This window comes from Eleginops maclovinus, chromosome 19, assembly GCF_036324505.1.
Source record: "Eleginops maclovinus isolate JMC-PN-2008 ecotype Puerto Natales chromosome 19, JC_Emac_rtc_rv5, whole genome shotgun sequence".
In the NCBI taxonomy this organism is placed as follows: domain Eukaryota; kingdom Metazoa; phylum Chordata; class Actinopteri; order Perciformes; family Eleginopidae; genus Eleginops; species Eleginops maclovinus.
The window spans coordinates 9,683,733-9,701,349 of NC_086367.1; the positions used below are offsets into that span (position 1 = coordinate 9,683,733).

The 17,617-nt window shown below is 42.2% G+C and overlaps 1 protein-coding gene across 4 annotated transcripts in view; it reads left to right on the forward strand.

Annotated features, from left to right (window-relative positions):
* tiam2a (TIAM Rac1 associated GEF 2a) overlaps window positions 1-17,617 on the forward strand; it is an 87,176-nt gene that overhangs the window by 1,993 nt on the left and 67,566 nt on the right. For 2 of the 4 annotated variants that reach the window (XM_063908364.1, XM_063908367.1), the window contains exon 1: window positions 17,221-17,411. The exons of 1 other annotated variant lie outside the window; for it this stretch is intronic. The gene's annotated coding sequence lies outside the window, so the exon portion shown is untranslated. Of the gene's footprint in view, window positions 1-11,252; window positions 11,268-17,220; window positions 17,412-17,617 lie in introns of those variants that run through there. One more of the 4 variants, XM_063908368.1, reaches the window with a different exon arrangement.

Below are 17,617 nucleotides of genomic sequence, written 5' to 3' on the forward strand. Positions count from 1 at the left end.
CAGTTCCTATACAAATAGAAAGACAGTGGCCATCTGGCACCACAGAACAAAAGGGTAAGGAGGGGATAAACAAATGAGGATATAGGAGAAAATGCCTTACCCCCCTCCAACCCGCACTGCCAGAGACCCGGCTGCTACAGCTGGAGGAAGTGCTGACACAGCACATGCTAGCACCGGGCCCCTCTTCATAGTCCTTTATGGCCCTGCTAGTGTCAGAAAACAAGAGCTAGAGGATTAATTTAAACTCTGTTGCCGTTTCAGCACTTTAATTCTTATAGGGGGTAAAAAACCAGGAGAAGTTTTGTGCAGCATAATTGTCCTCAAATTACACCTGAGCTTAGCGTGCTGATCCAGACGTGAATACACAGAAACAAATGGGTCATAGTTTGACTCTGGATTTAGCATCTAGAGACCTGTAGAGGATAAAGTCTAGCAGACACAGTTGTGTTTCTCTGAGTATAACTCAATCTATAAATATCCACCTGGCTCCCAAAGGGTTGGGCAGGCAGCCAGGTCGAGCCCCAATGCTGACCCCCTGCAGAAAGATGTGACAGGCTGAGCATCAAGCACTATCTGCCCAGAAACAGATATACATTCACCCAGCAGTTGGCTAGCTCTCTCTTGGGCAGCAATAACAAATAAATCGTCTCTCCGGAGGCGCAGCATCCTTCAGTTATTTATTGGTGTCGAAATAAAGAGCATGTTTTTTAAAGTGGATCAGGGTCTTATAGGTAGTATAACCAACAGAGACCTTCCTGACTCACTCAGCCATCATGTTAGACACCATATAGTCCCCGAGCCAAGCCCATGGGAACAATGCACAGTGGGCCTGACCTTTAGTTTAGCATCACAGCTAATGAGCGGCCCTAAACCATAATTGACTGGAATCATAATACCATGCTAGTGCCTGACCATGTGGTAGTGCTTATGTGTTGCCATTGTTCATAGACAGAGTTCCAGACTGTGAGGAATTCAATTAGACAGAGTTAAGATTTAGCTTGTAAATATATTTAAATATGGCCTGGGGAAGTCATAACAAAGAATCCTAGTCTGATAACGCTTGAAAATGTTCAACCCCAAAGCCTGATTTACTCCATAAGGGGCATTTCAATTAGTTTTGAAAGAAATTAAAGACCAGTGGTGCTTTTCCACCACTTGTATTGTCCTCCTGCTGCAGATAAAAGGCACACAGTCTGAGCGTCAGTACCGCGTCTGACCATGTGGGGTCAGTGTGGTACTGCAGCTCCCCCCCCTCAGACTGTTGCTCTGAACATCTGGGTTCTTGAAGTACCACAGCTCAAAATCTGCAGTGCTCACCTCTCTTACCTTCTGTGCCTCACTCTCAGGGAGACAAATAAAAAGCCCACCAGAGCCATGGAGGAATATATCTACACATGAATTTCCCTCCTTTGAAATAACAACAGGCTCAGCGTTAGGATAAGGGCGTAGAGAATTGCAGAATCTTCACACCTCTTCCCATACCTTTTTTCCAATCAATACAGAAGCGCTTTGATAAATAGAAAGAGGTGCTTTGAGTGTAAACCTTGGCCAATTCTCCTGCTTCTCATTCATTGATTAAAGCTATTGATTAGCGCTCCCAAAGCCTCTAGACCCAAAATCCGCCTCGCTCTATCAGCCATGGCCAGATATCATATTTGAGTCTGTGCCAGGCCGAGGGCGTTAGCGTGGCTGCTGACACGAATAAATGGGCATGAGAGATTTAGATGCTGGAGCAAAAAAATAAGAGACATCTATCTTCCGTCCACCTAGTTATGCAGAAGAGGAATCCCCTATCTCTGCCCACCACAGTAATTACTCACCACTGAGGGAGCGTACGCTTCCTCGGCATTCAAAAAGTCTGCCCGGCTCCCCGTTATCACAGCCAGCAGGCTTTAACAGACTGGGCCGAGGTGTCTAAAGTTCCCCAAACCCAAGGGCAAATTGGCTGAGAGTTCATGTTGGTTGCGACCAGGGGCTGGCTTTAGGGGTACTGCAGCAGGGTGTGTACACGCCAACATCTTCAGGCTCTCACTTGCTGCTCCTTTTAAGTCCCATTAAGAATTGTAATGAATGCTACCAAAGGGGGATTTTTGTTTCATTTTTTAAATTCGAGAAGGAAAAGAATCACGCTGTAGAAAGATTTAAAGCTGATGCTGTTGCCATTATGGCCTTCCTCATTAAAATATGCCAATAAATACATAACAGGTGACAGGTTCGATCATGTTTTTGATCATCCAAAAAGACTCATTACTACTGCTCGGTAGAAATCCTTCAATGTTTACAAGTTTTCTACAGTTGTCTGGCGTCAGATGACTTCTGTAAGTGCACTGTTAATGGTTATATAACTCCTCTTTAGTTCCATTAGTCCGTTATACATCAGAGTTCAAGCAGTCAGACACTAGTGATCATTACATATGGTCGGGACATCTCTCTCAACAACTGTTGGATGGATGAAATGACATTTTGATATTCATGGTCCTCAGAGGATGGATTCTTATGATAGGCGATCCCATGATTATTCCTCTTGCACACATGGACCTCATAGTGGGGATAAAAGATGAGTCAATGGCTGACAAAAGTCACAAGGATTCATCCTCTCGGGACTATACTATTATCTGTGCTTTTTTAGCCAATCCATCCAGTTTTACATTTAACTTACAATTTAAACAATAGACGTCTCGGTGGCACTAAATGAAAAGTCAGGATCCCCAAAGTTATTAGGATTATTCCTCAGGGGAACACCTGTAAAACATTTCATAGCAATATATCTGATAAATGTCCAGGGCTTTTTATAGAAAAACGTACTATGAGGTTGCTAACGTTACTTCCGGACAAAATTACAGCCCCGCACTTTTTGGGGCTATTTATTATTTTATTTATCTTTAGAGCGAAGTGGAAAATAAAATTTTTTCTTCATGTATGAACACTTCGTCATATTGCACCTCAAACAACAAAACAATGTTGCCTTCTGATGCTCTATTATTTTTTGAGTTATTATACAGCTTTTGGCGAACAGAAATATTGATTTCTGGCATAACTTTAAAATTTATGGGGACAATCTGCATTTTAGTATAAGGGCAATAAAAGGTGAAGTGCTCCTGTTACTCGCTTTAGACAAAACCCCAGATGTTATGATATTTCAAAGTGTTTGACACCAACGGACTGAAACACTGGTTTTCCCACAACACATACCATCTGATTCATGACTTATCCCATTGACATAACCATCCTCTCACAAATAAAGTATGTACAATTGTAAAAACACTTCAACCCTTTTGATAACCGTTGCCAAAGACCTTTATTTTGAACCACCATATGGCCAGTTAGTACTCCACCATGATTGATAAACTCCAAATCATGGCTTGTTAGCCTAAGTGTTGATGTTTGTTTCTTTAGACCCCCCAGGGATGGGCAAAAGGTTCATCCAATTCATTTCCATCCTGTTGATTGTTCTCCTCTTCAGAGTGAGTCCACTTTCCTGTTTTAATGTAGCAATATGTCTCATATTTCACCTCAACGTTCATGAGTCCTTTTCATTTCAACCTCTCTCGGGGATTTGATAGCAAGTATTTTCTTTTCTTTTCCCCGTCACGCCAGGAGCAGAAGGACTGTGTTTGCCAAATCAGTGTATGTTTGAATACTGAGTAGGTGTGTGTGTGCTATCAGGGGTGTACAAGCTTGTTAGTGAATACTTTTTCCCTACACACATCACTAAATGTGTGTGTGTTATTGGCAGCGGTGCCACATTTGTAACTATAATTAAACTCATTTGTGGGATTTTGGTTTACACAGACGGAGACAGTACATTCCTGTTTTACTATCGATGTCTGTTGTCTCTGTGAACACTGTGAGTCCCTTATCTTCTCTGTTAGCAGCACCAGTGTCAGTAAACATACATCATCTGTTTACACGCGACTATCTCTGCTTCTGCAAATGTCTGCTGCTCATCCTCGGGTTGACTGTGGGGTCATAAGAGGTTAAAGGTCAAACAGACACAGGGAGGAGTCTGTGGAAAAGATGCAGGAGAGGGTGGTCAAGGAGATGAAAATGAGCTACAAACACCTTTTTTTTTAACAGAAGCAGGCAGGGTGTGTGTAATGTGGGTGACAGGGGAGCTTATTAAATCTGCCAACACAAAGACAGGGATATGTGTGTGTTGGGGGCGGGGGGATGAGATGCTAAGCAAGCTGGGGTGAGCGTTTGATAACACAGCACTTTACGTCTGAAACATGAAATGTATCAGTAAAGACAGGCAGGTCTCCAGCTGTCAGTCTTGCATCAGCGCTGCTCTCATGCGAGTGGATCATTTAACAATCCTCCCACTGCACTTAAATCACTTTCTATTATTATGTATTCTCATTCATGCATTCCTCTGCAGGCCGAACCACACACATTCACATAGCAGACACCCACTTCGTTCTCATGTGTCGTCTACATTTGCGTATCTGTCATCATTTGGATAGACAACCTTATAAAAGCTGCCTGAATCAGCGTCTTCCTGCAGATGTGCCACCTGGTTCATCAACGGACAAAACAAGCCTCATTGTTTCCGTGCCACAGTGAGTGTGTGTGTCTACCTGCCCACACACATGACTCTTATTTGTTTGCTCTTGTTGTTTGTTAGCATGGTGCAGCAGCTAGCAGGTAATTAGCCCTGAAGGCCCCCCCCCCGCCATACTCTGCCTGTGTGTTTACGATTGGCAAGAAGCAGAATCCCTCGTGGGAGTCGTAGGCGTCACTCAGAAGTGTGCACGAGAGACGGAGCAGACGGTGTCAGATGAAAAAAAGATAGGAAATTCCTGACTCACCAGAATCACGCAGTAGGGAATGGATGAGGTGGTGGTGGGGGGGGGGGGGGGGGGGGCAGACGACAGATTTGTAAGGATCAAACCCGGTGGTGTCTGTGCCTGATGTTTTTCAGACGTGTTTATCACTCACATCCATATCCTATCAGATGTTTGAAGTAGAGTTGGACTGACTTGCAGGGGCTTTTGATACTGAAGTTATTTTAAATTAAGCTGCCAGACCTTTAAGCCAATATTACACAACATCTCCTCCTTTAACTCTACTTGTGTCTGATCGAGCTTTGGATTTTATTTACACAGATTATGGGATACATGTTTGCAAATAAGATGAATGGATTTCACTTATTCAACTCTCAGAATTAAAAAGCTTCTCTAAAAATCACGAAAAGTGACTTTAAACTGAACTTTTGATATGTTTAATACAGGAGTGTCCAAACTAAGGCCCGGGGGACAACTGAGGCCCGTTGTCCATTTTGAATCGGCCCTCAGCAAATCTGAAACTTGTGCTTGTCTTGTATTGTACTTAAATATAAATGTAAAGATATTGTATATTCATGTGTTGATAAGCCCACTTTTCAAATACATTCAATCAGTTAACTTGGAAACATTTTCTTACAAATCTTAGTTTGCGTAACAAACCCTTCATATTTCCCCTTATTGTAAGCAATCTGAGGCTTCTGGATGAGCGGCTAACCCTTTTTGTGCAATGACTTGTATTGTATAATGCTGCTGCAACACAAAAATGTCCCAGTCTGGGATTAATAAAGTAATTCTTATCTTATCTTTCTTAAATGAACCCCCATTGGACAGCTGTGATGTAGGCTGTTTATTTGTTAAAGCATATTCAGTTATCAGGCATCATTTACCTACATTTGATTTAGCTAACTTCTAACTTATGAGGCAATACAACTCACCTCTAGTGAGGGGCCCAGCCCTTTGTATGTTTTTTCTGTATGTGGCCCACAGTAAAAAAAAAGTGTGGACTCCCCTGGTTTAATATAAACTTTGAATAAAAAGCACTGTGATGCTGCAGGGGCGGGGCCTCAGGGCTGTGCAGGATGAGTCCAGCATGTCTGCAGTGTGCCTGTGCACGCCATGGCCCATTAGCTGCAGTTTACTTCTGCTGCTGGATGCTACATATAATTACATTACTATCAAACTCCTCTTCACTTCCCTGGAGCAAACAAGCACAAGCACATTGCCTACAGGAAAAGTGGCATTCTGTCATTGAAATGGTGTATGTTTCTCTGGCATGCTAACTTATAGGGTGGCAAAGTACCTCCAAAAAAGAAATCCATTCTCTACTTTATAACCCCATCTTTATGTAAGCAAGCCAATATGTGTCTCAGCCAGACGTGATGTAGCACTGGTGTATCTTTTGGCTGTGTAACACTTCTTAGGTCATTACGGTCGATTGATTAGGATAGAACATTGGTAACCGTGGCAACATGCTGCAATGCTGTAACCTTGGGAATTTGAACAACAACTTGTTGCAAAGTGCTTTTTCTAATGACACAAAGCTGGTATTGATCCTGAAATGTATTGATTGATTGATTGATTTTGAGTTAGTTCCCACTCTAAAAGGCGGTGCATCATATTACAGAGGGACCATTCAAATGTTGTGTCTGTTATCCGGAATCATCATCGCACATGTACGTAGACACATAGAAAAACCTGTATATTAAGAGTCTTTGAACAGTTTGTATTTTTTATTCCCATTTGTTCCTTTTAAGACCGAAGAATTGAGCCAGTGTCCGGCTCAGGAGTAATTAACTCCGCATTTCAAAACCTCCCTCCTGCTGTCCTCCAATCTGTTGAGTGTGTGTGTGATAGTGTGTGTGTGCCACTTTGTCAATATCACCCACGAGGGTTCCCCTGCCACCCCGCTGATGGGGATTAAACATTTATGATCATGTTTATTAATGACCAGCAGGCGTCAGGGATCTCCAGGCTGTCACACACACACACACACACACACACACACACACACACACACACACACACACACACACACACACACACACACACACACACACACACACACACACACACACACACTCCTTCAAACACTCTCACACAGCCTCTTATTTTATCCCACCCACACATACACACATTCTCTTTCAATCTCACACACACACACACACACACACACACACACACACACACACACACACACACACACACACACACACACACACACACACACACCCACCCACACACAAAAATGTGTCTGTGTTGTTTAATTTGGCAGTTAGCTCTGAAGTGTGTGTGTGTGTGTGTGTGTGTGTGTGTGTGTGTGTGTGTGTGTGTGTGTGTGTGTGTGTGTGTGTGTGTGTGTGTGTGTGTGTGTGTGTGTGTGTGTGATATGGATCCACTGGCCTTTACAAAAGAGAGGGAACAGATTTCCTGTCTCCGTGTCTCTCCGGACCGCCCGTTCTGAACCTTCCCAAGGGTGGAGGGATGGACTGGAGGGGAGGACCTCGCTGAGAAACATCTGTGATGGCCGGCCCCAGCAGAGACTGCAGTGTGACAGGGCCTATCCACAGCAGCTGTCACACCAGTGTGTTGGATGTGTGTGTGTGTGTGTGTGTGTGTAAAATCAGGGTTGAGAAGTCCATGACCTAGAGAAAATGTAGGGGGAAATGCTCTCACAGTCGTCCTTCCTGTCCCCCTTTTTCTTTATTCTCCTTTTAGTTCTCATTGAGGCGTAGCTGTAAATGATCAGGTGGGTAAACAAATAAAGGATCATCTTAAAATTAATATAATAAATGCTACTCTTTCATCCCCTTTGTCCTCTTAGGATGTAATGTAATAAAAACCATACATGCTTGGCCCTGCAGTCTCTGCAAATGAAATGAGTGATGAGCAGAGCTGACGCTGCGATTCCCATCCCCGTCTCATCCCATAATGCATCTATTCTCTCCCCATGGTCTCGCTATAGTGGGACTTTTCCTCCTTTCCCCCCTTCTTTTCATCCCCCTATTCTTTTCCCCTCATTATTCTTTCCCTCTGCTTCCTCTCCTTATCCATTTTTATCCCTTTGCCTCTCACCTCTCCAGTCTCCATCGTTTTTGCTTTTTTTTACTCCCCAGTGATGCGCTTCATAGTCTGGTTAGATTCCCTGGCAACTGAGCCCCCCAATAGGATGCAAGCTTTATAAAACAAAATAAAAATGCATCTAAAAAAAGAAGGTTATTTGAGGTTTAATTTCCAACATGTCTGAAGAGGCCATAGAGAGCACTAAATTACACTTCAAGCTGCAGGAAATTCACCCTAAGTGAATTAACCCTTTTAGAGCAAAATCGCCAGTTAAAGGGTGCTGTTACCTCTAAAAAAGGAATATTGACTCATGTTTAACGTCCTTCTGTCCTTTTGTGAACTTCACATAGCACTTTGTTGTATAAAGGTCATAAAGTAAAAACAGAGAAGTTTTAGCAGCTGAAAAGAAAGATCTACGGCTTTTATTATCTAAAAACAAAGACATTTCCAGAATATTTCAAACATTAAGGGACCACTTTCTCTGTTTTTGTTTTTCTTCTAAATGTGTGACTCCATTTGGCAACCTGAATACATCTACATAATTGTGTAAAATGGTATTTTATTTAATTTGTAATAAAACATAAATCACAAACAGCTTTTTGCTGGCAAAATGTCAGTCTTCTCACTTTGAATCTCACTTTAAATGATGCTTTCTTTCCTGCAAAGTGTATGCTAATGACAAAGCAAATGCCAGAAGTAATGACATATCAGGGGAAACATGGAGGAGCTTGAAGTGTGCACTGATGCCAAACCATTGACTTAACTAGAACACTGACGATAATGCAGAACAAAAATCCTGCAACACACGTCAGAATAAAGTGATATTCAATCACAACTTGAAATGGAAGCTAATCTCAGGACAGGAGCCAGTTGTGACCTTTGCGGGGAAAGCAATGTCGAGTCGGGGGGGGAGTGCAAAAGGTTTAAATCGTAGCTAATAAGTAAGCAGATACTCTACTCCTCTGCCACGTTCTTCCTCCCCCATCTTATTCCTCCCCCCACACCCTGAGTGTCACATGAAACACCAGGGAGAAAATGAGGAACATGAATCTGAGTTACTGGTCAGATGAAACCATTCAGAGCTGTGATGGAGGCTGACTGAGGATGGGGGGAGGTAGGAAAGAGGGGTAGAGTCCTGTTAAAGGATAACTCGCCTTATTTTAACTTGGATTTTAGTTATGTTGCCATGTAAACAAAGGAGATGGACAAAATAACAGAAACATTTGATCATCAACATTAGCTTCCATCGTCAATATGATTACAAGGTTAGCTAGCAACAAATGTAACCAATATCACTTTTTAATGAATGGTTTGTGGTTTATATAATCAGGACGTGGGTTTGTATGTTTTTAAGGTTTAATTATGGCCTAATAAAACTGATTTGGCCAGCGTTAGTGTTCCATTGGCTACTAAACTTTTGATTTCAAACAGGGCAAAGAAGTCCCAAAATAACTATTATTAGCATCTAGACGACCGTACCATTTTGTATCAGGGCTGTTAGAAACTGTTGTTACGTTGTGTTTAGATTAATCCTGTTATGCATTATTCAACTGACTCATTGTAATCTATGCAAACATGTTTACATGGAGCACTGGAGTCCCATCACTGGTAAATCACCATCGGTTTAACTAACACAAATCAGACTGAGAGCAGCTGCACTGCCACAAATGATTTACTGATACAAGTCAAACTCAATAAATCAATTGAAGAAAAACATGTGACAGAGAATGGTCATTAGTTCAGAACACAAGCAGGTCAAGGCTGGAGACTTAAATAGAAAAAGAAAGTTGGATTAAGTTGCTTGTTAAAATCAGGGCATAACTAATGACATGTTTGCGCTTGAGTGTTACTGCCACTCTTGTACAGTTTAAGCTTGTATTAACGACTGAACAGGCCTCTACTGTGTGGTGGATCGACTGAATGACATTCATTTAGAAGTATATCAAATACAAATGCAGAACTACAAAAATCAAGCCATTTTCAAACTGCTTGACATAAGCCTGGAGCTTTCAGAATTCTTTATTTTCTGGGCCCTGCAGCAGTTGCCCATGTTGGGAACATCAGTACGTGCTTAACGCTTTCTATAACCTCCCAAATCACCAGACCCAAACAACATTAAACCTGTTTAGAATGGGGAGACTTTGAGCCCTTCCTTCTTACAGAAAGCTGCAATATCCTGTTACCCACAGACGGCGTAAAGCTTCTTTCGATGGGGGGATGGGGGGGGGGGGGGGGGGCAACACTTTTTTCATATACTATTTACTTTGGGTTATTTTGTCCATGCAAAACAATCCCAGTTGCCTTCTGAGTAATATTCTTTGCCCTTTCCATGAAGAGGTTACTTCTATACACACACTTGCCAGATTGAACACACACGCATGCCTGCACACGAGAACACACAGGAGAACTAATCTGATTTCACAGCCAAAATGAAAAGTCTCACATCCATGCACACATCCATTAGCTATTATTAGCTAAATAGGCTAATAGGTAAACACACACATACAGCCCCACTAACACGCACAAAGAGGTGCTGTAAAAAACACAAACACCAGGGGAGACCTCCTGCTGCAAAATGGAAAACATGTAGAGAGCTTTTCTTGTTCGTTCACAGCTCCCCAAGGTGAATTCACAGTCCAAGAAGCGTGCCTTTTGAAATACACCTTAATAGCAAAATATTAATCTCATAAAATCTCATTTCAATTGTATATATTCATTCACAAGTTCAAATAAAATACAAGTACAATCACGAGACACAGTGTGAGACATGTGAAATAGGACAACCCGATATGCTATAGGAAGTTTCAGACACTCAAGTGACAGAAGCGCTAATGCTAGCTAAACGGTGCTAGCATGCAGGACTGGCTTTCACACAGTGTACAAAACACGTACTAGCAATGAACCTGAAGCCCCACAAACTCATAAAGTTAGCTAATGATGTCCTTCTCGGCTTTGGAAGTAATGTTCAGTCACTTATAGCTAACTACATGGCAACTATTTTAAAGCATTAAACACTGTTTCATCCTATTTCTCGTACTTTTGTTGTTGTTTTCTGGAAAGGCTACTCTGTTGCGTAGGCCTATCACTCTTACACCGTGTGGAAAAACCAAAAGCTTGAAACACCTGCCATAATAACTGAAGGTGATCCCCAAGCAGACAATAAAAAAACGCCCAGCGGACTAAAACACAGACAGAAGTGTGGAAATGTAAGCTCCTAATGGCACACACACCAATGCATTGTTGCCAAGCACGCCTCCACAGGGCCAGTAAACAAACCAGTCCAGACAGTTTAGGGAGGAAGTGTCAGCTTTCCATTTTCAGCTCCAGGTCGTTCATTTTCCCACTTTGTTTAAAACCCGAGCAGCCAGACAGACAACCGCCTCGCTTCTTGGGTTTGGTGCTTTCTGTTACTCTACGTCCTAGGTAATGATTGTGTGGGAAAGAAAGGAGCAGTGGGAGTGTTTCTAATTACGCAAGTGAAATGAGCAGATTTTAACAAGGTAATTTTAACAACCCTTTGCTATGCTCCCTTCACATGGGTGTGAAAGTGTTTCTCAGCAGGGAGCGAGGAGGTAATGGCTGTGGGAACCTTACCTTAAAGTGTACCGGCTCAGGGACAACTGCAGACCTAATGGAGCCCATTGTTTTCTAACACCTTCGATATTATGCTCGGGAGCCACAGCATTATTCCAATCATAGCTAAATTAATAGGTGACAAAGTCATTGTGAGGTTGCGTGTTGCAATTAAAGAATGCTATTAACACATTTGTCAAACTATGCTTTCACCTTTCTGCTGCAAGTTGTTTGTGTCTGAATTATATGGCTTATCTTCGGTTGCCCTTATTGAATTAGAATGAGCTGAATTTAGCTTCAATACAAATCTCATTACACTCCAGAGTGAATGATTGCATTTGGATCATTGGAATCAGCCGTTGCCTTTCTTTGACTCAATGGAGCTTTTGATTGTCAACGTACCTTTGTTGCTCTGTAATAAATGATTCTCATTTGACTCAGTTTTAGCTTAGGGTAACTTCATTAAGTGTCCCTATATTTGCTCTGGATTCCCCTCCGCTGGCCTCTGGCTACGAGGCTGGGGTTGCACTCATTCGACCAGGAGTAAAGAGATTTGAAGCAGCTTAAATTGTCACGCCAGCCCACAGCTACAGACTGCTTCCTTATTCTCTTTGTGTGTGTCTATAAAAGACAAGGCTTGTCCAGTCCTGATCTTCCTTTCTTAAAGTAATCCCCCCACAGTCTCTCAATCATTTATATCCTTTCCTATCTCATGTTGAACATGACATGCTCTGTCATTGTCAATTCTGGCATACATTTGGTTATAGAAGATGTAAAAATGGGCACATGTTTGGTTGCATATTTAGATGGAGGTCTGGCGTCATGCTGACAGCACGGTCAGCTGTCCATCATCCATCCATTAGTAATGTTTTTCCTTTCTATCTTCGGACATGGTACTGTGCCACTGTGTGCCAGCTTTGACACTGCCTGATGGGAAGATAAACATGACTTTTTTAGGATAAGCAATTTTCTTGTCAGTCCCTGCTGATTCACTCGCCCTAATAGCTGGAGAGAGAATCCAGGCAGCTGGATGTTTTTGAGCTAATGTAGGTGGGCAATTTAGCCTCAGAGGAGTTGGTAAAAGGTAGAAATTCAGGCAGATAAGACATTGGGGCGCACAGGGATCTGTTGTTAGATGAGTTTTCTCTGTGTAGCAATGTAGCCTTAAGGGATTTGATAAAACTATTGAACAGATTTCAGATGCTCGGATGTATCCACAGAGTATCTGGGCTAGCAAGTATTTGGTTATTCCTTGAACCGGATTTACTTTATGGTTAGTGAACATTGTAATACAGTGGCGTGATGATTGGCACAACACATGACATATCTTTGCTGAAATAAATGCACATCCAGTTTCCTATACTGCATAGAACCTGAAAAAAGAGTAAAAGCAAATTAAAACATTGCCTGATTCTATTTAATTCATCATTATTTTCAGACAGTATAAAGTTGTGAATTGTGACAAGCAAATGTTTCTTGGAAGGTGATGTGAAATAGTATCACTATTATCAGCAAACACACAAATTTCCACATTATTCTCACCAACTGGAAATTATTTTCCATCAAAGACTTGGAATTACTGCTGTACAAAGTATTTTTGTTTGAGACTTTTGATATTAATTCATTCTGCACAATGTAGTAACCATTTTTGGTAAGTTCCTTTTATTATGTCTCTTGCTTTCATCACCTTCTTGTGTGAACGTCTTCTTTGTTCTTCCAGCACATTCACATGTTTTTGCAGTGGCCTCACGTGCAAATGTTGCCTTTATTTACCACACTTTCATTTGACTTTTTTTTCTCTTTGTTTTACAGTCCTATCCTGCCATTAATCAAATGGCTGTCTCAATCTTTTCTCCTTATGAAGGGACACAAAAACCTAATTCAGCTCCTCACTCTGTCACACCCTCGTGACAGTTTCTTCACCTAGAACTCAAGTAATCAACAGCTGCAGGCTCACTCTGCCCCCCCCCCCCCACACACACACACACACTTTTCCTCTCAGTAATGGCACATCCAGTCAGACAGACAGATGATGCAACGCGTGTGGGTCAGATCCATCATATAAATAGTTTCCCTCTCCAATACACCCATACAGGTTTATTTATCCTCTGATAACAAGGGCAGGCCTCTCTGTCAACCATCTACCTGCTCCATCAACCATCATCTACTATTACTGCACAAAATTAAACTGTGGTGGAGTACTTTTCAGAGGTCTACAGTTAAAGGAATTCGTCCAAAAGGTTAGTGTCTATTTAAAAGAATTTAAGTAAAAGGTGAAATTTTATTTAACGTTACTAAAATCCCATGGACAGGACGGTAAATCAGAGGCTTTAAGTGCTTCATCTGTCCTTTAAAGACCCGAATAACACTGGCCTTAGAATCGGAGGATGAACCCCTCTTTATTTGTCACATACATGCACACAGCAGAGCACACACAGTGAAATTTGTCCTCTGCATTTAACCCATCCTAGTACTAGGAGCAGTGGGCAGCTATTGTGCAACACCTGGGGAGCAATGGGGAGGGAGGATTGGAAGTGTCCGGTGCCTTGCTCAAGGGCACCACAGCCGAGCCAAGGAGGTGACCTGGGACCTCTCCAAGTAGCAGTCCATTTTTCCATATTTCAAGTCTGTTCGGGGACTTGAACCGGTGATCCTACAATTCCCAGTCCAAGCCCCTATACTGACTGAGCCACTGCTGGCCTGAGAGGTTGGCTGCTGTGTGACACAGTTCACTCATTGTCGCCATTGATTTTTCATTACTTAGGCCCTCAGGAGTCTGCAAGCTATCACTTAGATCAGATCTGCCAGCTTCAATTAAAAGCCTTTCCAAGAAGGCCCGGCTTTTTCATACTATATCTTCCCTTGTGTCGTTTTTTTCTTTGATTTTCTTTGTCTATTGTGTTAGCTGCTGCAATCGCCTCTTTGTGTTTGAGGGTGCTTTAATGTTGGCTACCGTATACAAAAACAAGTAAGGAGTTGTTTAAGGGTGTGGCGGAAGGGTGTCTGATTATAGCCCTCCATATGTCTCCCACCTTTTGACAACTCCTCTCCGGATGGAAAGCATCTTCCACTCCAGACAGCCGCAGAGCCCCTTCCGGAACAGCCTGCCTGCTTTAAAACAAAACAGTATAAGATGATTTTCCCTCAGCCACAGCGAGTCATTAAAGGCTTCATGACAAATGAGCGAGGCAATAACGTGTGGGTGCAGAACAGGCCGGCTTTCATACAGTTGTAATAATGTCACATCGGTACAATAGGCAGCAGTGAGGAGGGTGAGAAAATCACTTAATCAGGGATCTGGCTCTCCCCTCCACTACTCTCACATACAGTAACACACTCACATACACATACTATAACGGGCCTATTAGAGTGGCCATAATAGCAGGACAAAGTGGTGACATGATGGCTGGACTGGGGGTGTTGAGAAGCCTCATTTAAAAGGAAGGAGAAGGTGCTGAGGTGTTGATAAGTGTGAGTGTGTGTGTGCCCATACCTGCCTATCTGCACATTTGTTTCGCGTCAGCAGAATCAAAAGAAAATGCTGGCTGAGCTCACTGTTTTTCTGCTCCCTGTTGTGTTTTAAAGCAACAACCTGGCAATACTAATATTTCAATCATCACTGATCCTCTACCAGTTGTTCTTTTGTGACTTTATGGAAAAGATCTTCTTAAGGTTGTTGTCTTGTGTCAGAAAGTGGCGATGGGTGGCAGGATGTCCGTCAGAGCCAATTATGTTTAATTAGATGCGCAGCGACCAGAGCTCCGGAAAGCTGCCAGACGACACAGAGAGCCTCTATATGGCCAGAAAATATCCGATATGCAGCACTGAACAACAGCACATACTGGGTGGAGATCTGCACAATGTCATTGGGAACACCCAGTTTGCCCTGTGGATTACTGCAGTGATCATGTTTAAAAATAATGGTTCTTCTGGACCAATAAAAAAAAAGTTTTTCAGATTTCTGATCCTGGGGTTGCATCAGTGTTGGCTTCAACACACCTCCATGTGTCACAACCTCATTGTCTGCATAATCCTATACCTTTCCTGAAGATGCATATTAGGATATGTGGATTTGACTAATTACTGAATACCCTGTGGCTAAATACAGGTAAAAGGTGAATTTGAGGCTCCTGCAGACAGATCTAAATTGATATGTAATGAAAGGAGTGGAGGAACCTGTATCTGTGGCTACAATGGGAAGCAGACGGATAGGCATCTCCGTTGAGACCCCACTGTAGCTGTTGTAAAGAGGCTGATATGCAGATTAGACATGTCTGGCTGGGCCGACACGCCTGGCCAAAGAGCCACAATATGAAACACAAGGCTGGATTTTGGTTTACGAGCATTGCCGTAGAGATTGTAGGAAGGAAGGCCTGGTCAGCGCAACTATCTTATCAGGGCGGGGAGGCATTTGGCTATGCATGACTGAGAATGATAGAGAGAAAATGAAAGGGAAGGATAAATACTTAGACGTCTTGTTCAAGAATAACAATGACCATTCTCTTGTCTGGAAGCCTGTTCAATTGTCTGAGGAAGTCGAACCTGTATCCTATCATGCTGCCTATCAGTTCATTAGTCCATCTGACAGACAGGGTTGTTAGTGTTATGCAGAGTATGCCATCCTTGTTCACCTTTCCAAGCAAAGCAGCTGTTTGAGAACCTAAGGGCAGGAAATGTTTTAGGTCAAGGGCTGCCAAACAGATCCTCATAGGACTACGGTTTAAATGTAACACTAAAAGTAGGTGAAAAAGTAAAACCTGATAAAAATCACGTATGTTTGAAAGTGCAATCTTGTCATATGCCCATATCTGCATGGATATACATGGACAGCACACACATAACAGTATGTTTGAACACGTATGTGAAGCAAACATTCAATGTAGTGTTAACAAAACTGTCTACTCGACACAACTGGTTTTTTTACTTAGTCTACGCCCTAATTGTTTTAAAGGAGTATTTTTATAAGTTACCTTTGTACATCCATAAAGTTGATGGACTCACAAGAGACAGATAAAGAAGCACCTGGCTTTTGCCATATTTTCACTGCATGGCACGAAATGACTCAACTCAACTCTTTTTTGGTTTTAAATAAAGTTGTGGATAGTGCCTTTTTGGCCATTTTTTAATAGTGAAGCTAAGGTAAAATTAGTCTACCTTACCTTGGCTGTAACTAGTCTGTATACTATGTTGTACAATTGATGAAACCCAGGTTGTTCCTCTGATTGTTTGGCAAATTGAAGGATCCAGCAAGTGCAGTTTAACACATCATCAATTATGATATGGGGTTTATCCTAATGTAAACTAACAGGATAATGTCTGCAGTGAAAAAAGTAAATATAAGAACATGATGATACAAAATGAACTGGTACCAGAAGTTAGCCTACTTCAAAAAGCTGAACACCTTCCCCACAATACAACTAAATTAAATCTTCATAACGCCCCTCTTATTTCAAACCTCACCCATTATATCAAACACCTTAAGACACATGCAAAGACAGATATAGCAATAATGACTTAATTTCCCAAATGTGGCTGCATGTAAAATCAGTGGATGTCCCTTTAATTTAACTGAAATAATAATGTAAATAAACTTAATTGATTTCGGGAGGACCTTGAAATCTCGGCAATTGATTCATAAATGTCCACGAACCAGTATTTGGAAACCCCTAATTCACCGTGTTTAATCATACATATAGGTTACTTCTCATTAATCCCACGGTGTGGCTGTTGTACTGAAGCACACGGCCATCCCCCCTCTCAGATTCCGTCGGAAGGCGGAGTTTAACCCCACATTGTCTGGGAGGAGCCCGCAGTCTCTTGGCGCTCCGTCCCAGCAACATTTGCTCTGGAAACAGAAGAGCCGTGGAAGTACGCTCCAATAAAATCCCATTTCTATATTTCTATTACATGCAACGACATTTGATTGAGCAGTCGCTAAGAGTGAAGCACGTGAAAACTCCGAGAAGTATGTTTTATGAGAGGAGACATTAGCCGGTGAGTTGCAAGCGAACTTATTTCCCTGTCACGTTGGTTTTAAAGGACTCCGCTCATTTGTGTGTACGCGCTTTGTCCGCTGCACTTAAACGCATCTTTAACTGCCTTAACCGCTCAAAGTTTGTCCGGTAAAGAGAACTTTGGAGCTGATGTGTAATTTTTGTTTCATCGGGGACTTGTCATTGGCTGGTGTGAGTAGTAAATCT